This window comes from Bufo bufo, chromosome 1, assembly GCF_905171765.1.
Source record: "Bufo bufo chromosome 1, aBufBuf1.1, whole genome shotgun sequence".
In the NCBI taxonomy this organism is placed as follows: Eukaryota; Metazoa; Chordata; class Amphibia; order Anura; family Bufonidae; genus Bufo; species Bufo bufo.
This window is the reverse complement of record NC_053389.1, coordinates 643,972,907-643,996,744: the sequence shown is the minus strand read 5'-3', so window position 1 is coordinate 643,996,744 and position 23,838 is coordinate 643,972,907.

Sequence of the window (23,838 nt, the reverse complement as noted above, 5' to 3'; positions counted from 1 at the left end):
CTGTATAGGGGTTAAAGGGTGAATACGAGGGAGCTGCCAGGATAACACCCTTAGGTTTATCCCCAAGTCAAACTGGTTGGTTGAAACAGTGGTTCCACACCCACTGCCGTATCATATAAATTACAAGTCTTACTGAATCTTTTCTCACAAAACGATATAGCAATCTGCTGAGCTCCTACCCTATAATATGCTGCCTGCAGATTGCATTTTGTGGTGAGAGGTTATCTTTAAAAATACATTGGAATATTTCTGTATTACATTGGATTATGCCTGTCAGTGTTAGAGTGGCAGGCAGCCTATTAGGCCCTGCTTTGGCTCACAGACATAGCAGGCTTTGGAGCCTTTATTAGCTTCTTTCCCAGCCACCATGGCAAACATTGGCACCTTGCAGTGTTGGTGCTGAAGGGTTACAAAGGAAACCCATTTCACTGTAAAAATCAATTGCTACATAAAAGGACCCTACAGAATCTAGATTGCCATTGTCCAACCAGTCACAGTAAGGTTTTGACAAGCAGTCCTCTTACCTAATATCCTTATTTTCCAAGAACTATAGAACTAAGAACTATTGTGAAGCACTGGGCTGTAACCCATTCATTGTCCTAAATACACTTGGTCAGATTATATTGTTAATTAACTGTCGACCTATATATTTCCTCTTTTAACAACATTCTAAAGAGAAAATACCTTTCAGATTGCGATGTCACTTGTAACAGCCCAAAAGCTATATCGGAAATCTTGTAGGTGTCCCATGAGATACCCCTTCAGTTGTTTAGTTGACATAAAATAATAAAGTTGCTGTCAATTGCTTAACTACAACAGTGTGTCTGCTATCACATCCTGGATGAAATGTAGATAAGGAACGTCGTAGTTTTGCATTTCTTTAAAATGTATTCTTAAACGGTTTTACCTGGGCATTGCGTGATTTTCTCGTATCCCATGAATTGATCTCAAACATATTAAAGTAGTTAACATATTATGAGAATAATTGGCTTGTCAAATTAACGCATTGGCATTCTTTGTAATATAAAAATACAGATTATCTAACCCTGCAGATAATTAATTTTAGCAATAAAAAAACATACTGGTCAGAGGTTTGCAATGTCCAAGATCGCAGTGGTCTTGGGGTACATTTTTGTGAGTGACGGGGCTGGATATCTCACCTGGACCTGACAATCTTGTGCCTGCTTCACTGCTCCAGGTTATGGTGCAAGTGCAGAGGCTCGACTTCGCTACTGGAGCAGCGACTGCGCATAAAATTGTCGCGGCCGGGTGAAATGTCTGACTCTGACAATCAAGTGGCAGGGGGTCATCCTTAGGCACTTGGACACCCTGTTGCAGGTGCAGAACCCTGCTTGATGAGACGAATAAATGTTTACAAATCGATACGTTCATCTGTAGTCCTATGTACAGCAAGCTCTGATGCACCCTGTGTTCTGACACCTTTCTATCATAAAGAAATGAAAATTCAGACTCCTGTACTCCACTTTGCTATTTAAGTAAATGCTTTATTCAAAGAGCGGTTTCCAGTCAAAAAAAAAACATAAACGTTTTTCGGCATATAGCCTTCTTCAGCATAAATGGTTGAGCCGCATGGATAGAAGAAAAAGCATGAGGATAAAGTACCCACAGCGGGGTGCAGAACGCTGCAGTGGTATGGGGCTCTATGGGCCTAGCTGGCGTGTGACTGAAGACTCCTGTACAGACTCCTGTACTCCACTTTGCTATTTAAGTAAATGCTTTATTCAAAGAGCCTGGGACCATCTCCTGTTGCCCACACACTCAATCAATTGGAGTACCATCCAACCTTACAGCACCTTTCTATCATAGCCAGCTGGAACTTCTTTAGCTATTTGTCCTACAGTAGCTCAGACCAGATGGACCAGCCTTTGCTCACCACATACATATAAAATATATAAGGTGGTTACAAGGGTTAAAAATAGTAATGTAATAGTAACTTCAAGGGGTAGATGGGAAAAGGAAATTGGAATAATAGAGGATAAACTTTGGCTAGATATAATTACTTACCCTTTTTAAAGTGTCCTTTAATGCCTCCCATAGAATTTCCCAGTTTTTGTTATTTTTTGCTAGGTAAACTGCACCCTACTCCAGCTCAGTTAAAAAGAATGGGTTTGCATCTCAATTAAGAATTTATCACTGCCTTGTGAAAATGCTTAAAAGCAAAATAACAAATGCTTTATTCAGTTCTATATGATTTAAAATAGTTAGCAAAATATCTGAACCCAAAGAGCGAGTCTAAAGGCAGGCAAAGTTAGGATGTGCAACACGTGCCCTCCGGATTTAACAATACTGTGGAGGTATACAGTGATTTGTCTCACCATGTTAGTGTTGCAGTTCCCACCCAAATGAACAAAGATGGTTGCCCGAGCACCCTTCCCAACTTTTGAGTGTGTCAGTTATAATGTGGGAGCACCTAATGTTGGTACGATACAGGTGCCTGGGCAACCAGATTTAGGATACAGTAGGGTGACAGTGGATGCCAGTCAGATAAATGAGTGCTATTATGTGGGTATCTTTCTGGTTAGTGATGCACTGCTGTGTGCTTGTATTGTCAAGATATGTAGAACCGCTATAAGTAGACTAATGGTGGAACCCAGGGCAGAGAGTGATCAGTTTGCAGCTGGAAGTAAATAAAATATTAAAAGTTTACATCACCCCCCTTTCACTATTTTACATATAAAACTATATTAACAATAAAAAAAAATAAACATATCAGGTTTTGCTGCATCTGAAAATGTCATCTTCAGCTCTGTGGATGGAAATATAAAAAGTTATGACTGTCAGAAAATGACAATGCAAAGAAAATTTAGATTTTTTTCTTTCAAAGGTTTTAATTTTTTTAAAGTAGTAAAGAAAAAGAACTATATGAACTGAAAATAAAAAAAGTTATGACTATTGGAACGTGGGGAGACAAAAACGGAAATACAAAACCAAAAATGGGCCCGGTACTTAAAGGGCATCTGTCAGCAGATTTGTACCTATGAAACTGGCTGATCTGTTACATGTGCGCTTGGCAGCTGTAGACATCTGTGTTGGTCCTTTGTACATAAGTTCCCTCATTGCTGAGAAAATGAAGTTTTAATGTATGCAAATGAGCCTCTAGGAGCAATGGGGTCAGATCTCTGTAATCTCTGTAATAGAGGCTCATTTGCATATACTAAAACATAATTTTACTCAGCAATGTGAGCACATATGCACATGGGACCAACACAGATGCCTTCAGCTGCCAAGTGCACATGCAACAGGTCAGCCAGTTTCATAGGAACAAATCTGCTGACAGATGCCCTTTAAGGGATTAATGATCTTTTTGTCTTACTGCAGACAATGCAGAGGGGATAGGTTCCTGAGCCAGCCAGTTGTCTTACAAGGAGACACAGGAGAATGAGGAGTTGGGTGGGTGGACATGGCTAATATCCTAAAAGGCAGAGAGATTTCTATATATAGATTTCTTTTTTTTTTTTTAACTCTAGTATGATGAAAGAAATAAAGGTAGAAAATGTTTGTTTTTATTTCTGTATGCATTTTAAAGGAGCCATGTGCGACTATGCTTGTCCATACAGCTTAGCCATTCAAGTGAATGAGGCTCAGCCATATCTGTATGTATATACCTGTGCCTCAATAAGAAATGAATATGCCTCTTTCCTCTGCTGATCTGTGGCAGTCATGTGGGTTAAATCCACAAGGATCATATATTGATGGTCTATTCTAAACAGTCAGTTGCAAATCTTGGGAAAGTCCTTAAAAGTTCTGACTTTCTCACTTGTGTGCAATAAAACAGCTTTTTACCTGTAACATTAAGAGGCCATTAAAGGGGTTTGATCCCGAGGGTTGTCTGGATTAGAGATGGTCTTGCGGTTTGCCCAGCGGTCGTTTCACGGTGAACTTTTTGCGTTCGCAATTCGCTAAACATGCGAACATATGCCTATGTCCGCCGGCGCCATATTCTTTTGCATTGTGCTGAACTTTGACCCATGACACATCCATCAGGTGGGACAGGACAGCCAATTGAGATGTTTCAGCATATATGGACACACCCCCACCCTATAAAAGAACCCGATCTGGCAGCCATTTTACATTCTGTGTTTTCCCAGTGTAGGGAGCGGTTGCTTTGTGGAGCAGGGACAGGCTGTTAGGGACACCAAACGCTAGCTAATAGGGCCACAAAAGTCCTTTTAAAGACTGGTGTAGGTGTGCTATCGATAGGTGTGATATATTTATAATATACTTTCTAACATAGAAAGCATATTATAGTGCATTTATGTTGTGCAGCAGTTGTGTGCGGTTCTGCTGCGATACCACAGCTATATAGAGGGACAAACACTATTGGAACAACTAATTGCAATGGGTGTGATATACCTGTTGCCCCCCAAAAAACTGATTGAGTGGTGTGATATACCTTCTTCCACAAAATACTGATTGAGGGCTGCGATATACCTGTTGCCCCAAATAAACATGGTGGTGTGATATAACTGTTGTGGTGAAAAAAATAATTGAGGGGTGTGATATACCTGCTTCCACAAAATACTGATTAAGGGGTTCGATATACCTGCTTCCACCAAATATTGATTGATGGGTGCGATATCCCTGCTTTCACAAAATACTGATTAAGGGGTTCGATATACTTGTTTCCACCAAATATTGATTGAGGCATGTGATATCCCTGCTTCCACAAAATACTGATTAAGGGGTTTGATATACCTGCTTCCACCAAATATTGATTGAGGCCTGCGATATACCTGCTTCAACAAAATGACTGTTTCCACCAAATATTGATTGAGGCCTGCGATATACCTGCTTCCACAAAATACGGATTAAGGAGTTCGATATACCTATTTCTACCAAATATTGATTGAGGCCTGCGATATACCTGCTTCCACAAAATACTGATTGAGGGCTGCAATATACCTGCTTCCACAAAATACTGATTAAGGGGTTCGATATACCTGTTTCTACCAAATATTGAATGAGGCCTGCGATCTACCTGCTTCAACAAAATACCGATTAAGGGGTTCGATATACCTGCTTCCAACAAATATTGATTGAGGCATGTGATATACCTGCTTCCACAAAATACTGCTCTGCTCTGTATCTGCACCCTCCTCACTCTCTGCATCTGCACCCTCCTCACTCTCTGCTGCGTGCACCCCCAAATACACCACCACCACCATAGCCCCTCCACTCGAGTCAGAGGAATAATTTTTCCATCCATTTCCAGACCTTACTGATGTGCAGCCATTCTTGACATCGGATGAGGAAGAGGAGGTAGCAACGACCGCCACCCAGCGGTCTGACGACAGTACCAACATCAGGCCAGGGAGGGAGGTCCCCGCTGTTGCTGCCTACTCCGAGATCTCTAATGTCAGTGATGGTGAAGGTGAGGATGAGGATGACGTGTCGATGGACGTCACGTGGGTGCCCACAAGAGAGGAAGAGGAGGGGAGTTCAGAGGGAGAGACGGAGAAGCAGGCAGAGGCGCAGGGCACAGTAGGCAAAAAGCAGACTGCAAATGTATCTGGAGCGAGCCATCCACTATGCACGGTCACTTCTGGCGCTCCCAGGACGCCTGTACATGGCTCCGCAGTGTGGACTTTTTTTTTAATGTTTCAGCTGCTGACAATAGTGTTGCCATCTGCAGCCTGTGCTGTCAACGCATAAGTCGCGGTAAGCCCAACACTCACCTAGGGACGACAGCCTTAAGAAGGCACCTGACCTTCCATCACCGAGCCCAGTGGGCGCAACGCCGTCAGAACCCACAAAGCCACACTCCTGGCACTCCACGTCCTGCCTCGTCTCCTTCTCCTCTCTCCTCCCTTTTGTCCTCCACTCCACCTTCCACCGTGCCGTCGTCGCGTTCATCTGGCAGAAGGCAGGCTTCCGTGGCCCAAATTTGTGAGCGTAAAAAGTTGATGATGCCGGATTACCCTCTTTCCCAACGGCTGCCTGCTGGCTTTTCGGAACTACTAGCCCACCAACTGCTGCCATGTAAACTGGTGGACTCGGAGGCCTTTAGAAAATTTGTGGCCATTGGCAAACCGCAATGGAAGGTCCCCGGAAGGAGATATTTCTCCCAGAGGGGCATCCCAGATCTATATGGCCACGTTCAGCGGCAAGTGAATATATCTCTGGCACACAGTGTCGGTGCCAAGATACATCTGACCACAGACATGTGGTCTAGCTAACACGGGCAGAGAAGGTACATCACTTTTACTGCCTACTGAGTAAAACTTCTGACGGCCGTGAAGCATGTAACCCGTGGCTCTGGTGTGGATTTGGTGTTACTGCCACGGATTGCATGTAGGCCTGCCTCTTCTTCTCCTACTCCATCCTCCATCTCCTCCTTGGTTGACTCCTCCTTTTCCACTGCTACCGTCTCTTCCGCTGCGCCCCCCAAGCTCCCCAGAACCTATTCGACACGCCAGGTGAGGCGTTGCCATGGTGTGCTGCGACTGTTGTGCCTGGAAGCCAAGAGCCACACCGGTCCTGCACTGCTTTCAGCTCTGCAGTCACAGGCCGATCAGTGGCCAAAACCCGCTCAATTTTACAGTTGATAAAGTGGTGTGCGACAACGGTGCCAATCTGCTGAGCGCGCTGAAACAGGGCAAAATGACACACGTGCTGTGCATGGCACATGTCCTGAACTTAGTCGTGCAGTGATTCGTTGCCAAATACCCCGCGGTCCAGGACGTCTTGTGGCAGGCCAGGAAAATCTCTGGCCATTTTAGAAGAACTTATAAGGCCATGGCTAGCCTTGCTGACGTTCGGCGGCGACACCACTTGCCGGTCAGATGTCTGATTTGTGACAGCCCGACGCGCTAGGAACTCCACCTTGTATATGCTTGATAGGCTGCTCCAGAAGCAACGTGCCATTTACGACTACCTGTACGAACTCTGCAGCAGAACAGGTTCTGGGGAGCTTGGTTTCTTTTCACCGTGCCAGTGGCTGCTCATGTGCGACACATGCAGACTTCTGCGGCCATTTGATGAGATCACCAAACTGGTTAGTCACAGCCAGGGCGCCATCAGTGACATCATACCTTATGTCTTCTTTCTGGAGCGTGCATTGCGTTGTGTCATTGATCAAGCTGTCGAGCAGCAGGAGCTGGAAAATGAGGAAGTCGCAATGCTGAATGAATTCCCAGGAGGGGCTACTGCATCTGAGACAAGTCAGCAGGAGTCTGAAGAGGAGTCAGAGGAGGATGGTGGCTGGGGGGAGGAGGAGGAGCAAGAAGAGCAGGGTTTGACGGGGACTTTAAACTTTTCGGGGATCCCTGGTTTTGTTTGTGGTGATGAGCAGGAGTCAGGGCGCTCCACTGCTTCCAATATAGTGCAAATGGGGGCTTTCATGCTCCAGTGTTTGAAGAGGGACCCCTGTATAAAAAGCATAAAGGGCAAGGACCAATACTGGGTGGCAATGTACTTAGGTCCCCTGGTACAAACGTAAAATGGCGGACATCTTACCAGCATCACAGAGGGCTGTCAGAATGCAGCATTTCCAGGCCTTGCTGTGAGAGATGCTGCATTCTGCTGTTGCGGGCAAATCCTATCGCGCCTGCAAGAAGAGGGTGGTTTGAAGATGTGTTGGTCACTTCATATATGAGATCATTCTTGCAGCCAACCCATGAGGCATGGATCTCTGAGGAATTCAACACCTGTGACGACCACATGTAATTGAATTTCCTCATGTCAGCCCACACATATCCGCCACCACCCAGAACAAAGAATGGTCCTTGTCTTATGTATATGCAGCGGCATAAAGGCCTTTTCTGTCAGGTGAATTCCTAATTTTTGGGGCCTGTACTGGCCTACAGTCAAATTGTTATCCAGTGATCGCCTAATGTACCTACAGCCACATCATCACAAGTTATTTTCTGTCAGGTGAATGCCTAATTTTTGAGGCTTGTACTCCCGTGGCCTAAAATAAAAAATTTCTAGGCTCCAGCAGGGCACATTTTGGAGAGTTTCCCTTTAAGAGGCATAAAAATGCCCCTTGATTAAAATACATATTTTTTGTTGGAATTTTTGCCAATGATCCCCCTCTGGTATGTCACTGTCCATGTTGTGGGACTATTTGTGCTCTTCTATTAAGTATTTGGTGGCTGCAAATATGCAATGAATGTTTTTCAGGTTCGCCTTCCATTAAAGTCATTGGGGCCCTCCGTGAACGCGCGGTTCGTGAACATTTCCATCGCTAGTCTGGATATGTCATCAGTATCTCATCGATGGGAGTCCGATCCCCACAACGGGGCTCGCAGTAGTGCCACGGCTTTCTTGCAGCTTTGCCTAGGCCTTGTAACATTACATTCATTGCTCACATGGCATTGGCGCAGCTTAGCTCCATTGAAGTGAATGTACGGTGCTTTGCTTGGTGAACTTGGAGAGAAGACCGCGGTCCTACTGCAAACACCAGTGCCTTTTAAAACAGCTGATGAGGTCAGACCCCGGCCATTCTGATACTGATGACCTATCTTGAGGGAAACCTCTTTAATAATTTAAATAACCTCATCATTTTTTAAAGCAGAGATTTTAAAAATTACGTGAATTTGAAATGCAAGCATAGTTCTTAATTATACAGTAATTATTTTATATTTACATAAATAAATAAAATACTTAAACAATTGAAAAAAAACATTTCAAGCTGTTTTATATTGAAGTTCTGCTTCATCTTTATTCTAAAGAAACACAATTAGCTATGATAAGCACACTTCATTAGTGTTTTCACAACACATTTATATCAGCTGAGGACTAATATCTTGTGACTTTTAGCCTCACAATTTAATGGGAAACATCTTCAAAGTTTCAGAGGTAATCAGAATATTATCCAAGGATGATACCCTGTGATGCTCCCTGATAACCTTTGTTAATTGACATTAGAACTATGTGGGAGCAATTTAAACAAACATCTGGACACTGAGTTTAGACGTTCTCATTGAGAAACACCAGACAAATCTGCAGGACTTGCAATAATAAATATTTCAGCACAATCTAAATGAACTGATCTTAAATCCTGTTTTCAATTACCTGAGTTTTTAAGAATACAGCATGGTTAATCATACTCGCCAGGAATTCCTTTTGAAGATAGTTTGATTTTTGCTGCTTATCCCTGCTTTAAATGACTTCATTTTCTATATGTAATAAGGGAATCCTTTTGGCTGCGATACATAGGCAGACTAATGTAGAAGAATGATTTTTAAGGAGGAATTGTTTTGATTGATTTCCCTCCATAATCATAACATTTTTTGAAAACTGATTATTTCTTGATAAAGTAAATTTTAATGTGACTTGGGACATTTTTGTGCCAGTATGTGCAATTCCATATATGTTTTTTGATCAGGTTTTGATTATTGTGAGATAATGTGAGAATATATTTCACATTACTGTACACTCGTTACAACACATCATTTTTTCAGCTGTATTTTTATAGGGTTTTTTTTTTAAAGGAAGAGGAACATTACAGAAAAAATATCCATCAAAACTAAAACAGGGACTGGCCCTTATGCTGGACTGAAGATGGAAGCAAACAATGTAATCCTGATAGCACATTAGGAAAATGAAAAAAATAGCAATATAACCTATAGATTCAAGATATTACTTCTAGAGTCGACAAGTTATCTCCAGAACATGAGGAATTTGACCCATCTAATGGAAGCAAGTGACCCATCCATATGAAGAACAATATATGCTCATATCCTTGTGGATATTTTAAAATGTGAAATTTATTTGAGCAAAGACAACTTGGCTTAGAACATTGAGAAACATAATACTATCCTGTCTTGAAGAAGGACAATAAGGTGCTCCATCTTACTTATCTTCTTTATGTGGTTATAGAGTCTAGTCTAGATGGGTGACTGGTTTGCTTTTAGCAGCAGGCTATCAAACATCTGGCTGTATTGATCTTAAGAAGAACTAAAGTCAAGATCTAGAGCAGGGGTGGCCAAGGGATATCGCAGGTATTGAAATATTAGCAGCACAGGGGAGAAGGAAGAAGAAAGCAATCCCCCCTCCCCCTGTGCTGCTGCCGCTGCCACCAATGAGAACGCAGAGGGGAAGAGGAGGGGAGGGGCTGTGGCCACTGCCACCAATGAAGTTACCGCACCTGAGGGGATTAACTGCCGGGGATCGCAGCGCCATCATAGAGGCCAGGTGTCGGCTATGTGATTCTGCCGGCACCCGCCTCCTGTATCTGTATTAAAGGTTAATTGTCATTGGTGGCGCAGTGCACCCCCCCCCCCATAATACTTGGAGGCCCGTGCTCTGACCTGACGCTGTGGACCTCAGGTCACTGTGGAGAGGGCAACACAGTCCCCAGAGCAGCGGCAGCAGAGGTAGGATAAGCCTCCTACACAGTTTTATTTTATTAAAGTACTGATCATGGGGGTCTTATCTGACATGGGGGTAGTATGAACTCAGATAAGACCCCCAAATCCTTGCCAGACCCCCAAAATAAGCCTGCCCAGTGCTCACATAAGACACCAAAAATCTGATGATCTCAGAATGGGGGTGGGGGAGTCATCTGAGCATGGGGCGGTCATCTGAGCATGGGGCGGTCATCTGAGCATGGGGCGGTCATCTGAGCATGAGGGTGTCATCTGTGCATGGGGTGTCACCTGAGAAATCTTGAAACACATTGTGAAAAACAAAGATTGCCAGAAGTCTCACTAAAGCTGTCTGCATTACAGGTAGAAAAGGTGGTTTAAATACACTTTTAAATGTTTGATAACTCACTTGCAGTAATACTGTCGTGTGCACGCATATTTGTGTAAACGTACAGCTTGTGGCTCCTGGCAGTTATACGTTTTTTTTTTCTGGCTCTTTGTATCTGTAAGTTTGGCCACCCCTGATCTAGAGGAAAAGGCCACCAAACAAAACAGCTATTTACTGGTGAGAAATGGACTCCACAAGACCTCTGTAGGTGTCTAACAATCACTTTTTCAGCAATTTGTGCCACAGTAACTCTTCTGTGGCATTGGACCGGACGAGCTAGCCTTTGTTTCCCAAATGCTTTGGGCACATGCCTGGGAAGCATGCCTTTAGCACAGACTTCCGACTTCCTCCCTACTCTCCCATATACTTACATGTTCACTTTGCCTAATTCTTCTCTCCTCCAACATCATCTGTTGGGGGAAAGTTGGCAGCTCCCATACACATTAGATTGTCGTCCGAACTCGCCATTCTCGGCAGGTTCAGCTGACAACACACTAATGCGTATGAGGGCCTTTAGTATACAGTGCACAGATGATTAAAGCTTTATTTTTTCCACGATACAATATCATACGGTTCATCTAAAAGCATGGTACTAAAGCTATTACATGGCACAGTAATGTGGTGATGTTTTTGGGAGGGTTCCAACTGACAGGCCTCCTTTAGCAGTACTAGAGGATAAAGACTGTCAGTAAGTATATGTAACGGACATTCCACGACAGGTGGCCGGAGATCGGTGAGTCTGGCAACACGTGGTTTGATCCAACATGTTTTCTGTTTGGATCAAATGACGTCTGTGTTGTTTCTCGTGATTGCCACACCTTCTTTCCACAGGTGTGGCTATTATGGTCATTTAACCTTCTCTATGTATTGTTGTTTCTTCCACTCTGCTATGCAGTTTATAGTTTCAGTTTGAATTGTGGATAGCTGGTGTGTGGCTCTCGGCTGAGTTCCTGGTGCTGCCATAGCCACTTGAAGTTAAGTGTTTTCTTTCCCTTTTGTATTTTTTTTTTATTTTTTTTGTGTGTGTGTTGCATTTCCCTGTCATTTGTATTAAAGCCTGAGAGAGACTCCTGTTCGTCCTTCCTTTTGGAGGGGGTGATTATTGCGTTGACAATTGTCTGAATACATCTTTTTCTGCTTTAACCACTAAAACATTACCCTCTTTTATATCTGTTTTTGCCAATGTATTTTCTGAAAGTGGATGCCAGGATTTACCTTGGCATCGGGAATATGATTATCCTATCAACCTTATTCCCAGAGCTAAATTTGCTAAATCTAGGTTGTATAACCTTTCTGGACCCGAAAGAACGGCCATGAGAAAGTATATTTCCGAGAGTTTGGCTAAAGGACACATAAGACTGTCCAAATCTCCAGTGGAAGCAGGGTTTTTCTTTGTTAAAAAAAGGACAGAACTCTTAGGCCATGTCTGGAATTCTGTGAGCTCAATTGGATTATTGTCCGTGATCCTTACCCCCTCCCTTTGATTGCTGATTTGTTTGACCAGATTGTTGATGCCAAGGTATTCTCCAAGTTGGACTTAAGGGGGGCATATAATCTGGTCAGGATCAAGAAAATGGAAGAATGGAAGATGCGTTTTAATACCTCAGAGGGTCACTTTGGGAACCTGGTCATGCCTTTTGGGTTGACCAATGCTCCTGCGGCTTTCCAGCATTTTGTGAATGACATTTTTCATCACCTGGTGGGGAGGTTTGTTGACGTGTTTTTGGATGACATACTAATTTATTCTCCAGTCATGGAGACTCATCAGGATCACGTTAGACAGGTGTTACAGATCCTGAGATAATAAATTGTACGCAAAATTTGAGAAGTGTGTTTTTGCTGTACATGAGGTGCAATTCTTGGGCTACCTGCTGCCATCTTCAGGTTTTCGAATGGATCCAGCTAAAGTCCATGCTGTATTGGACTTGGATCGACCCGAAAATCTGAAGGCCCTTTATGCGGTTTTTGGGGTTCACCAACTATTACCGAAAATGTATTCAGAACTATTCGACAGTGGTGAAACCCTTAACTGACATGACTAAGAAAGGGACGGATGTTTCAGTGTGGTCTGATTCGGCGTTGCGAGCCTTTTCTGCGGTTAAGGAGTGCTTCGCTTCTGCCCCTATATTGGTGCAGCCGGATGTGTCACAACCTTTCATTGTGGAAGTGGAGGCGTCTGAGGTGGGGGTAGGAGCAGTCTTATCGCAGGGCCGTCACCTGGTAAATGGCGCCCATGTGCATTTTTCTCTAAAAAAAAACTCTCTGCCACAGAGAGAAATTACGATGTGGGTAACAGAGTTACTGGCCATTAAGTTGGCTTTTGAAGAGTCGTGTCATTGGTTGGAAGGGTCGATTCATCCGATCACGGTGTTCACGGATCACAAAAATCTGGCTTACCTGGAGTCGGCTAAACGACTGAAACCGAGGCAGGCCAGATGGTCTTTGTTTTTCACCAGATTAAATTTCATTGTGACTTATCATCCTGGGGTTAAGAACGTCAAGGCGGATGCCTTGTCACGTAGTTTTCCTGGAGGTGGTGATTTTGAAAATCCAAGTCCGATACTGTCGGAGGGGGTGGTGATATCCGCTCTATACCCTGACCTAGAGGTGAAGGTGCTAGAGGCTCAGGGAGACGCACCAGAGTGTGAAATTGTTTGTTCCATCAGAATTGCGTCATAACGTGTTTGAGGAACATCACTGTACAGTTCTTACGGGACACCCTGGGAGTAGATCCACTGCCGACCTCATCTCTTGTAGATTCTGGTGGCCGGGGTTACATAAGTGTGTTGAAGACTATGTGTCGGCCTGTAGTATCTGTGCACATGCTAAGGTGACACATACTCGACTTTCTGGATCTCCACTTCCGTTGCCCATACCGTCCAGGCCATTGACTCACTTGTCTATGGATTTTATTACTATCTGCCTAATTCGTCTGGAAAGACAGTTATTCTGGTGGTAGTTGATCATTTTAGTAAAATGGTGCACTTTATAGCATTGCCTGGCCTACCTAATGCTAAAACACTTGCGCAAGTGTTTGTTGACAACATTGTAAAACTTCATGGCATTCCCTCTGACGTGGTCTCGGATCGGGGGATCGTAGTTTGTGTCCAGATTCTGGAAGGCGTTTTGTACTTGGCTGGGGGGTACAACTGTCTTTTTCTTCTGCTTTTCATCCTCAGACGAATTGACAGACGGAGCGCACTAATTAGAGTCTGGAGACTTAAGATTTTTTGTCTCTGAGAACCAAGAGGAATGGTCCTTGTTTTAGTCTTTGGCAGAGTTTGCCATAAACAATATAGACAGGAGTCCACTGGTAAGTCGCCATATTTTGGGGCATATGGGTTTCACCTGCAATTTGGCACATTCTATGGTTCGGTTACTTCCGGTATCCCTGAGGAGAAATGTTTTTCATCATCATTTCTTCTATATGGTGGAAAATTCTAAATAACTTGATGAATATGGGCAACAAGTATAAACGTGTGGCTGACAGGAAACATATGAATGGTCTGGACCTAAGTGTGTGTGATTTTGTGTGGCTGTCCACAAGAAATATTAAGTTGAAGGTTCCTTCTTGGAAGTTGGGTCCTAGGTTTATTGGTCTATATAAGATCACTGCCATTATTAATCCTGTAGCTTTTCGTCTTGAACTTCCTCAGGCTCTGAAAATTCATAATGTGTTTGACAAATCTTTGTTGAAGAGATATGATGAGCCTTTGGAGTCGTCCCCCTTGCCACCCACTCCTGTCATGGAGGACGGCAGTTTCGAATTCCAGATTGCCAAGATTATTGACTCTCGAGATCTCCATAGATCTCTTCAGTATCTTGTTCATTGGAAGGGTTAGGGACCAGAGGAGAGGATGTGGGTACCGGCATCTGACATGAATGCCAGTCGTTTGGTGAAAGCCTTTCACAGGTCTCATCCTGATAAGGTTGGTCCTGGGTGTCCGGAGGTCACCCCTAGAAGGGTGGGTAGTCATGGATGTTCCCGCGACAGGTGGCTGGAGATCGGTGAGACTGGCAACACGTGGTTTGATCTGACATGTTTTCTGTTTGGATCAAATGATGTCTGTGTTGTTTCTCGTGCTTGCCACACCTTCTTTCCCCAGGTGTGGCTATTATGGTCATTTAACCTCCTCTATTTATTGTTGTTTCTTCCACTATGCTATGCGGTTTATAGCTTCAGTTTGAGTTGTGGATAGCTGGTGTGTGGATCTCGGCTGAGTTGCTGGTGCTGTCATAGCCACTTGAAGTTAAGTGTTTTCTTTCCCTTTTGTATTTTGTTTAGGTTTTTTGTGTGTTGCAGTTCCCTGTCATTTGTATTAAGGCCTGAGGGAGACTCCTGTTCGTCCTTCCTTTTGGAGAAACAGGTTTTCTCAGTCCTGAAATTAGTACCAGAGTCCTATAGGGTGAGTTAGGACATTTGGTATTCCTGTGTATGAACTCACCTACCTCTGGAATCTGTTCATACTGGTAGTTAGTCAGGACTTTGATTAGGGTTTTACTAGGAGGTGTCCATCTCCTTTCCCTAGTTTCCAGGCCTTATTCCCTCACTACTTTCTCTCCTATGTTCGGTGTGGTGTTTCCCTCCCACACCTGAACGTGACAGTATAGTTAAATAATCCAGCACAGCTAGCATGTGCATTGTCATCTTGCTGCATTTTCTGACACAAACGGCTTGCGTGTTCTGCTCATTCTCCTTGACCCTGCCCTGTAGAGGTGATATCAGCAATGATTCTGGGTCTTAGGGTGGGGTTTTTCCAGCAGGGCTTCAAGCAGGCTTGGATCCAGTGCTGCCATCAGAAATTTTGGGGCTCCATACGGGCAAACTGTGTGCCTCCCCCCCCCCATTTATTATTTACACTGTTTACCAATAACCATGGGCTGTGCTGCTCCATTTCAGTAACTCCCTTAGAAGTGAATGTGATTTATGGATACAACAGAGCACAGCAAGCTACACTGTTTCCTTAGCTCTACATTTACAGAAACAGCTCCCATTTGGTCAGCTGAGTATCATCCTGGTAAAACAGCCACCTGTTCCAAGACAGTCACAAGTCCTACTCAGGATTGATGGGGCTACTGAAAATACCTTCAGATGGCCATTTTGATTTCTGTCCCTGCATGTGGACCTCCATATGGCATCACTTGAATGGATGAGACTCAGACGGAATGCAGACAAGAACGGTGCACGTTGCAAGTTTCTCTTCATGGGCCAACTGACATGTAAATTGCACCATTTACAGACTAGACAGCGCACGGACAGACTAGACTGTTGTCTGAATCAGTCCTCATCAGGTGTTCTGCTAGTCTGAAATGTAGAGTAGAGAATGTTGAGTATAGTGATGAGTGAAACAAGCTTTGGATGTTACCTCTGAAGTCTCTTTGTTCATAACTTCGGATTAATACTGTACAGAGATCGGTCTCCGTAGAGTATTAGAATGTATAGGCTCCAATGAGCCGAAGTTAGTTATTCACTAAGTTGCATGTGACTTCATTGAATAACTTCAGTAATTGAATTTCAAAGTGGAAAACCACTTTAAAACTTGAAACTGAACTCGAGGTACCAGTTGGTTTCAAGTTTTAAAATGGTTTTCCAATTTACCAGACACCATGTTACAATAGGCACAGTTGGGGTAGATAAAGTAATCAATAATTGCTTTCAGATAAGGTTGGTATGTTGGTCCTCAAAGGTATAAAAAAAAAAATCTGTCTGCCTGATCAAGCACTAATACTAATTGTCAGCCAGACAAAAAATGTTACATGCAACGTTTTTTTTTCTGTCCTAAACCTAGCATTTATGCCAGATATTGGCCGGATCACCGCTGGACCTCATTGCAGTCAGTGGCGATCCGCCAATGAAGTAGAGTATCTGGCAGGCAGCTCTGTGCCGAAACAGCCTGTTGGATCTCCTAACGGAGATGTGGACAAGGCCTAAAGGATCAGGGCTTGAAAAGGACATGTGGAACACTAAAAAGTAGTGTTAATAGAGCACCAAAGTGCTCAGGTGCTCTGGCCAAACACATCGGGATGCTTGGGTGCTCTACCGATCACCCGCGTATAATGAAAGTCAATGGGAGAACCCGAGCATTAAACCAGGCACCCCTTGCTCTGAAGAGGGGTGAGTGCCTGGTTCATAGGAAAAGGTCAGAAATTGATGGAACCACCACCGACATGGTTCTGGAACAGCATGGGGAGGATGTCTGGATGCATCTTGGACTCCCAGGTCGCTGCTGGGAAAGATGTTGTCTGAGAAGTACGCCGCTTTTACAGACTGACAATAATATGCACAAAACCATAAAAACATAAAATCAATTTTAGAGGAAAAAATTGTTAGGAAACATTCTTTCCTGTATATTTACTTGTTCTGCAAAAAATTACAAGCAAGAGACACTCCGATACAACCTGTATATCACATAAAGGAGGGCCTAATTCACATTGTAGTACAATTGTTCATGTAGTGGGACTCCTACACTCGAAAAGCCTATGCACTAAGTGAAAGGGCTGCCAAAAATTGCAAGGAACCGGCACTCCAATACACCCTTTGTTACACATAAAGGAGGGCATCATACGCACCCTTGAAAAATTACGATTGATGGCCTGCTGGTGACCCTCTAAAACATTTGGAGCAAGGGCCTGCTGATCTGACCATCTAAAATATTATGGGTGAGGGCCTGCTGCTGAGCTGATCCTCTAAAACATTATGGGTGAGGGTCTGCTGCTGAGCTGACCATCGAAATAATTATGGTTGAGGGCCTGCTGCTGAGCTAACCCTCTAAAAAATTATATGCCAGGGCCTGCAGGTGAGCTGACCCTGTAAAACATTATATGCGTGGGCCTGCAGGTGAGTTGACCCTGTGAAAGATTGTAGGTGTGGGCATGCAGGAGATCTGACCCTCCGACACATTATACGCAAGGGCCTTCAGGTGAGCTGACCCTGTAAAAGATTGTAGGTGTGGGCCTGCAGGTGAGCTGACCCTGTAAAAGATTGTCAGTGATAGCCTGCTGGTGAGCTGACCCTCTAAAAGGTTGTAGGTGAGGGCCTGCAGGTGAGCTGACCCTCTAAAACATTATATGCGAGGGCCTTCAGGTGAGCTGACCCTGTAAAACATTGTAGGTGAGGGCCTGCTGGTGAGCTGACCCTCTAAAAAATTATATGCGAGGGCCTGCAGCTGAGCTGACCCTCTAAAACATTATATGTGAAGGGCATTATATGCGACGAATAAGCATGTTGATATGATGGAAGAGGAGGAGGAGGATGAGAAAAGGAAGATTCAACCATATACCCCTGTTTGTGGTGGAAGGGGTTCATGGGAATACAGTGTATTCAGTACATTATAAACAACACATTTAAAGTGCCTTTATGTTCATCAGCTTTCCTCTGGTGGAGTCGAGAAGTCATGGTCAATCCAGACCTTGTTCATTTTTATAAGAGTCAACCTGTCTGCATTTTCAGTTGACAGGTGGATACGCTTATCTGTTATAATGCCACCAGCAGCACTAAATACCCGCTCAGACAAAACTCTGGCGGCTGGGCAGGCCAGCACCTCCAAGGCGTGCAGCGCCAGTTCGTGCCATGTGTCCAGCTAGGACACCCAGTAGTTGTAAGGCACAGTGGGATCATTGAGGATGCTGACACTGTCTGCTATGTACAGTCGTGGCCAAAAGTTTTGAGAATGACACAAATATTAGTTTTCACATAGTTTGCTGCTAAACTGCTTTTAGATCTTTGTTTCAGTTGTTTCTGTGATGTAGTAAAATATAATTACACGCACTTCATACGTTTCAAAGGCTTTTATCGACAATTACATGACATTTATGCAAATAGTCAGTATTTGCAGTGTTGGCCCTTCTTTTTCTGGACCTCTGCAATTCGACTGGGCATGCTCTCAATCAACTTCTGGGCCAATTCCTGACTGATAGCAACCCATTCTTTCATAATCACTTCTTGGAGTTTGTCAGAATTAGTGGGTTTTTGTTTGTCCACCCGCCTCTTGAGGATTGACCACAAGTTCTCAATGGGATTAAGATCTGGGGAGTTTCCAGGCCATGGACCCAAAATGTCAACGTTTTGGTCCCCGAGCCACTTAGTTATCACTTTTGCCTTATGGCACGGTGCTCCATCGTGCTGGAAAATGCATTGTTCTTCACCAAACTGTTGTTGGATTGTTGGAAGAAGTTGCTGTTGGAGGGTGTTTTGGTACCATTCTTTATTCATGGCTGTGTTTTTGGCCAAAATTGTGAGTGAGCCCACTCCCTTTGATGAGAAGCAACCCCACACATGAATAGTCTCAGGATGCTTTACTGTTGGCATGACACATGACTGATGGTAGCGCTCACCTTTTCTTCTCCGGACAAGCCTTTTTCCAGATGCCCCAAACAATCGGAAAGAGGCTTCATCGGAGAATATGACTTTGCCCCAGTCCTCAGCAGTCCATTCACCATACTTTCTGCAGAAGATCAATCTGTCCCTGATGTTTTTTTTTGGAGAGAAGTGGCTTCTTTGCTGCCCTTCTTGACACCAGGCCATCTTCCAAAAGTCTTGGCCTCACTGTGCATGCAGATGCGCTCACACCTGCCTGCTGCCATTCCTGAGCAAGCTCTGCACCGGTGGCACTCTGATCCCGCAGCTGAATCCTCTTTAGGAGACGATCCTGGCGGTTGCTGGACTTTCTTGGACGCCCTGAAGCCTTCTTAACAAGAATTGAACCTCTTTCCTTGAAGTTCTTGATGATCCTATAAATTGTTGATTGAGGTGCAATCTTAGTAGCCACAATATCCTTTCCTGTGAAGCCATTTTTATGCAACGCAATGATGGCTGCACGCGTTTCTTTGCAGGTCACCATGGTTAACAATGGAAGAACAATGATTTCAAGCATCACCCTCCTTTTAACATGTCAAGTCTGCCATTTTAACCCAATCAGCCTGACATAATGATCTCCAGCCTTGTGCTCGTCAACATTCTCACCTGAGTTAACAAGACGATTACTGAAATGATCTCAGCAGGTCCTTTAATGACAGCAATGAAATGCAGTGGAAAGGTTTTTTGGGGATTAAGTTAATTTTCATGGCAAAGAAGGACTATGCAATTCATCTGATCACTCTTCATAACATTCTGGAGTATATGCAAATTGCTATTATAAAAACTTAAGCAGCAACTTTTCCAATTTCTAATATTTATGTAATTCTCAAAACTTTTGGCCATGACTGTACTCCACCATCTTCAAAAATGTTTCTCTCCTTGTGACACTAGGCCGCGCATCAGGCTGAGGGTGCTGGCGGGGTGTCATGAAACTGTCCCAGGCTTTGGAGAGTGTTGCCCTGCCTCTGTTGGAACTGCTGTGTGTTCCCCTTGTCTCCCCTCCTTGGTTGGCCAGGGAACTACGGACTCTGCCGCCACCGTTGTCAGATAGAAATTTTTGGAGCAATTTTTCAACAAGGATCTTCTGGTATTGACCGTTTTGCTCGTCCTCTCCACCAGAGGAATAAGAGATGAGAATTTCTCTTTGTAGCGGGGGTCGAGGAGGGTGAACAACCAGTAATCTGTGTTGTCTAAAATGCGTATAACGCGCAGGTTGCGGGAAAGGCAGCATAACATGAAGTCAGCAATGTGTGCCAGAATACCAACAGGCAAGACTTTGCTGTCGTCATCAGGAGGATCACTCTCAATCTCCTCATCCTCTTCCTCCTCTTCTGCCCACCCATGCTGAACAGATGGAATTAAACTTCCATGGGTACTACCCTTTGTAGCGGAGGCAACCGTCTCCTGCTCCTCCTCCTCTTCATCGTCCAATTCGTGCTGAGAAGATGAACTGAGGGTGGTCTGGCTATCACCCTATGTAATGTCTTCCCCCATTTCCACCTCTTCCACATGTAAAGCGTCGTCTTTAATTGTGAGCAGCGAGCGTTTGAGTAGACACAGAAGTGGGATGGTTACTCTGATAATAGCGTTATCGCCACTCACCATCTGTGTTGATTCCTCAAAGTTTCTTAAAACCTCATAGAGGTCAGACATCCATGCCCACTCCTCGCTTGTGAATAGCGGAAGCTGACTGGAAAGGCAACGACCATGTTGCAGCTGGTATTCCACTACTGCCCTCTGCTGCTCACAAAGCCTGGCCAACATGTGGAAAGTCAAGTTCCAGCGCATGCTCACGTTGCACAACAGCCGGTGAGTTGGCAATTTCAAGCGCTGCTGACCAGCTGAAGCTGTCAATTACTTGCGGAAATGTGCACACACGCGGCGCACCTTCACCAGCTCAGGCAAATTGGGGTAGGTTTTGAGAAACCGCTGAACCACTAAGTTTAAGACGTGGGTTAGGCATGGGATGTGTCTGAGCTTGCCGAGCTCCAAAGCCGCCACCAAGTTATGGCCATTATCAGACACAACCATGCCTGGTTGTAGGTTGAGTGGCGAGAGCCACAGCTCAGTCTGGTCTCTTATCCCCTGCCACAGCTCTACGGCGGTGTGCCGTTTGTCCCCTAAGCATATCAGCCTCAGCCTGGCCTATTGCCGCTTCCCCACTGCAGTGCTACACTTCTTCCAGCTACCGACTGATGACTGACTGGTGCTGAACGCGGATAATTCGGAGGTAGAAGTGGAGGCGGAGGAGGAGAAGTGGGGGTTGGAGCCACTAGCGTAGGTGCTGGCGGAAACCCTGATCGACGTAGGGCCCGCAATACTTGGCGTTTGTAGCACCTGTGCCATCCCAGGGTACGACTCGCTCCCGGCCTCCACAACATTCACCCAGTGTGCCGTCAGGGAAATGTAGCATCCCTGGCCGAATGCACTTGTCCATGTGTCCGTGGTTAAAGCCTCATGCACACGACCGTTGTGTGCATCCGTGGCCATTGTGCCGTTTTCCGTTTTTTTTCGCGGACCCATTGACTTTCAATGGGTCCGTGGAAAAATCCGAAAATGCACCGTTTTGCCACCGAGACCGTGATCCGTGTATCCTGTCCGGACGCAGACATCGCAGACCTGTCACTTACCAGTAGGAGGAGCTCCCGGCCGGACGCAGACATCGCAGCTCGCAGGTAAGTATAATGGTTCTACAAATTGCTAAGTAACCATGGCAACCGGGACAGCAGTAGCGTCCTGGTTGCCATGGTTACCGATCGGAGCCTAGCGATTAAACTGGGACTCCGATCGGTACTCTCCGCTGCCACCAATGATAGGTGGGGAGATTTTAATTAGGAGGGGGAGGGAGGGGAGAAGGCCCACTGGCCACCAACGAGTTAACTACAGGGGAGGGAGGGGGGGCCCACTGGCCACCAACGAGTTAACTACAGGGGAGGGAGGGGGGCCGGCCGCACTGGCCACCAACGAGTTAACTACAGGGGAGGGAGGGGGGGCCCACTGGCCACCAACGAGTTAACTACAGGGGAGGGAGGGGGGCCCACTGGCCACCAATAAGTTAACTACAGGGGAGGGGGGGGGCCGGCCGCACTGGCCACCAATGTGTTAACTACAGGGGGGGGGGCTGCCCCCTGCTGCCTGGCAGCACCTGCCTGGCAGCAGGGGGCAGTCATGTACACAGTTCTTTTAGTATATTCTAACCTGAAGCGTCCCCATTACCATGGGAACGCCTCTGTGTTAGAATATACTGTCAGATTTGAGTTTCATGATGTAACTCAAATCCGACGATATATTCTAACATAGAGGCGTTCCCATGGTGATGGGGACGCTTCAAGTTAAAATATACCATCGGATTGGAGAAAACTCCGATCCTATGGTATATTAACTTCTGACTTTACATTGAAAGTCAATGGGGGACGGATCCGTTTGAATAAGCACCATATTGTGTCAACGTCAAACGGATCCGTCCCCATTGACTTGCATTGTAATTCAGGACAGATCCGTTTGGCTCCGCACGGCCAGGCGGACACCAAAACGACCTTTTTTTCATGTCCGTGGATCCTCCAAAAATCAAGGAAGACCCACGGACGAAAAAACGGTCACGGATCACGGAAAAACGGAACCCGTTTTTGCGGACCGCAAAAAAATACGGTCGTGTGCATGAGGCTTTAAGTGGACCTTACCAGTAACTGCGTTGGTCTGGGCACGTGTGATGTTAAGGGACACATGTTGGTGTAAGGTTGGTACGGCACATCTTGAAAAATGGTGGCAGCTGGGTACTGCGTAATGTGGGACGGCCACTGACATCAGGCTGTGGAAGGCCTCAGTGTCCACAAGCCTAAATGGCAACATTTCCATGGCCAGTAATTTGGAAAGCTGCACATTTAGTGCTATGGTCTGTGGGTGGGTGGCTGGGTATTTGCGCTTGCGTTCAAATGCCTGGGGTAAGGACATTTGTATGCTGCGCTGGGACATGGAAATGGATATTGTCGCTGATGGTGCGAAGGTCCAGGTGCAGGGTGGGAGGCATTCGGGCCTGCACCTTCGACAAGGGATTTGCCAGCACATAACATAGGGGAAGAGTAGGCAGTGCTGTGACCCGCAGACACAGATTGTGGACCCAGGCGTTCGGCCCACCTATTACGGTGCTTTGATGCCATGCCATGCTGGTGGTGGTGAGGTTGCTATTTTTGTATGGCACAATTTGCAAATTACAATTGTTTTGTCGTCCGCACTTTCCTCCAAAAAAGTGCCAGACTGCTGAACACCTGCCCCTTGGCAACGGAGATTTCTGCAAGGGGTTTCTCCTGGGAACAGTTGCGGGCCTGTTTGGTGTGGCCCGCCTTCTCCCTTTTGCCACCCCACTGCCTCTTCCAGCCTGTTGTGGTGCAGCAGATACCTCCCCCTCTGTACTGCTGTACTCGCTCGGCTTTCCACCTTCCCAGGTTGGGTCAGTGACTTCATCGTCCACCACCTGCTCTTCCACTTCCTCACTCTGCTCATCCTCTTGACTTGTTGACCTAACCACTACCTCAGTGACAGTTGACAACTGTGTCTCATCCTCTTCATCCACCTCATTGAACAGTAATTGCCGTTCCCCACCGTCATCTTCTTGTGATTGTGTATGCTCAAGAGTTTGGGAATCAGGGCACAAGATCTGTCCCTCTTCAAGCTTGCTTGGCGAGAGGGCCAAATCAAGGAATGGTGCTAAAAAGAGCTCCTCGGAATATCACTTGCTTGCCCAGACTCTCCATGGTGGGAGGAAG